Below are 2,372 nucleotides of genomic sequence, written 5' to 3'. Positions count from 1 at the left end.
TCTTGCCCGGCATAGTATGTAATGTGTATACCCCTGAAATCCTATGCAATTACCCACAAAATTGTATCCCGGTCAAAGTGCCTCTAGCCCGGCATAGTATTTAATGTGTATAGCCCTGAAATCCTAAGTGCTTCTAGCTTACCCTATCCAATGTTGCCATCATGTGGACACTCACAGGTGGTTCGGGAATGATGTTCTAGCCCGGCATAGTATTTCTTGAAATCCTATGCAATTACCATTCCGTTCTAGCCCGGCATAGTATTTCATGAAATCCTATGCAATTACCATTCTATGACACTTATGGAAGTGCCAAGTGGCTCCATGGGCAGTGCACACGTAATTGTATCCCAGTCAAAGTGCCTCTAGCCCGGCATAGTATTTAATGTGTATAGCCCTAGGCATTACGGCATTCTGGCATTAACAACGACCTTGTTAGGGTTAGGGTTAGGGTTAGGGTAAGGGCATTACGGTATTCTGGCATTCTGGTAAGGGTTAGGCATTACGGCATGGGTTAGGCATTACGGCATGGGTTAGGCATTACGGCATGGGTTAGGGTTAATTATGGTACTTACCTTGTCATTGAAATCCGATCACCTCACCTGGGTCTCGAACCCCGATCTCCTGAGTGATAGTCGGGCGCTCTACACACTGAGCCAAGCACACTCCTGGGAGTAGAGCAGAAACTAGGTTGCCTTGGCCTTTCAAGACCTTCTTTAGGGGGGTAAAATGAGAGCAGTGAGTTCCCGTCACATGGGACTCGAACAGCCTCGAACATGATCGCTGGCTTAGGTCGTTCGGTGCTGTACCACCGCCATCAGTGTCCTGGGAGTTTAGCAGAAACTAGGTTGCCTTGGCCTTTCAAGACCTTCTTTAGGGGGGGTAAAATGAGAGCAATTAGTGTGCCTCACCTGGGTCTCGAACCCCGGTCTCCTGAGTGATAGTCGGGGGCTCTACACACTGAGCCAAGCACACTCATGGGAGTAGAGCAGAAACTAGGTTGCCTTGGCCTTTCAAGACCTTCTTTAGGGGGGGTAAAATGAGAGCAATTAGTGTGCCTCACCTGGGTCTCGAACCCCGGTCTCCTGAGTGATAGTCGGGGGCTCTACACACTGAGCCAAGCACACTCATGGGAGTAGAGCAGAAACTAGGTTGCCTTGGCCTTTCAAGACCTTCTTTAGGGGGGGTAAAATGAGAGCAATTAGTGTGCCTCACCTGGGTCTCGAACCCCGGTCTCCTGAGTGATAGTCGGGGGCTCTACACACTGAGCCAAGCACACTCATGGGAGTAGAGCAGAAACTAGGTTGCCTTGGCCTTTCAAGACCTTCTTTAGGGGGGGTAAAATGAGAGCAATTAGTGTGCCTCACCTGGGTCTCGAACCCCGGTCTCCTGAGTGATAGTCGGGGGCTCTACACACTGAGCCAAGCACACTCATGGGAGTATAGCGGAAACTAGGTGGCCTTGGCCTTTCAATTTCCCTCCAGTCCAATTAACAATGCCACGCCTGTATCCACACCTGGCTATAATTAGGACCCATGATTAGAGTTCGGCTTCTTGGCAGACACAAACATACACGGAGGAAGGCAGGCAGGAGAGAGAAGCTATGTACAGCAAACAACGACATGACTGTGGACTTTGTACCAAGACGCATATCGCGCGGCTCGACAAACATTTTAAGACTGTCCATGGACTTAAGATTAAGACGTTATCATGGAAGCACGCTGTGCAATCTAGCCGGGTTTCGACTGATATAGAGCTGCCTAACAACGACATTGAACAGCGGCTGGAGCCCGGTGACGACTCTGGGTTTATGCAGTCTGTTGACAGCGATTGTTCCCCGGAGAAGCAACTGAGTGGCGAGAGTGAGCAGTCGGCGGTGCAGTCAACCAGTCCTATCGGTGGTGAACAACGCCCGGAACCGAGGGAGCAAGCCTGCGTCGTGTCGACATCCACCAACTCCGACAGTGATGAAGACGCCGGTGTGTCGCCAATGAATCAAGGTTGGAATACTCTAATTTTTAAAGACTATGCGACCTTTACTAATGGTATCAACCCTTCGGTTAAACGCATTGATAATAGTCGCAGCAGTCTGTCCCGAGTACGGGAATTCCTCTACATTATGTCCGAGGGCAAACTCGATGAAGGACTGTGTTTTCTGGACAGCTACATGCGTGTGTATGACTGGTATGGGCAGATTGAAGGCCGTGGTTTGGCACCATCCACGTTAAAAATGTACCGATCCGATGTTCGAAGTTTCCTGAAATATCTTATAGAGTTCCGGCCGCAAAATATGCAATGTGAAGTCAGTATGATTCGAAAAATGTTACTATGCTTTGCAAAGATGGACAGGAGTTCTAGGCAGAGTCAGGCAACGC

This window comes from Salvelinus namaycush, unplaced genomic scaffold, assembly GCF_016432855.1.
Source record: "Salvelinus namaycush isolate Seneca unplaced genomic scaffold, SaNama_1.0 Scaffold2048, whole genome shotgun sequence".
Taxonomy (NCBI): Eukaryota; Metazoa; Chordata; class Actinopteri; order Salmoniformes; family Salmonidae; genus Salvelinus; species Salvelinus namaycush.
This window is presented reverse-complemented; position numbering follows the sequence as displayed.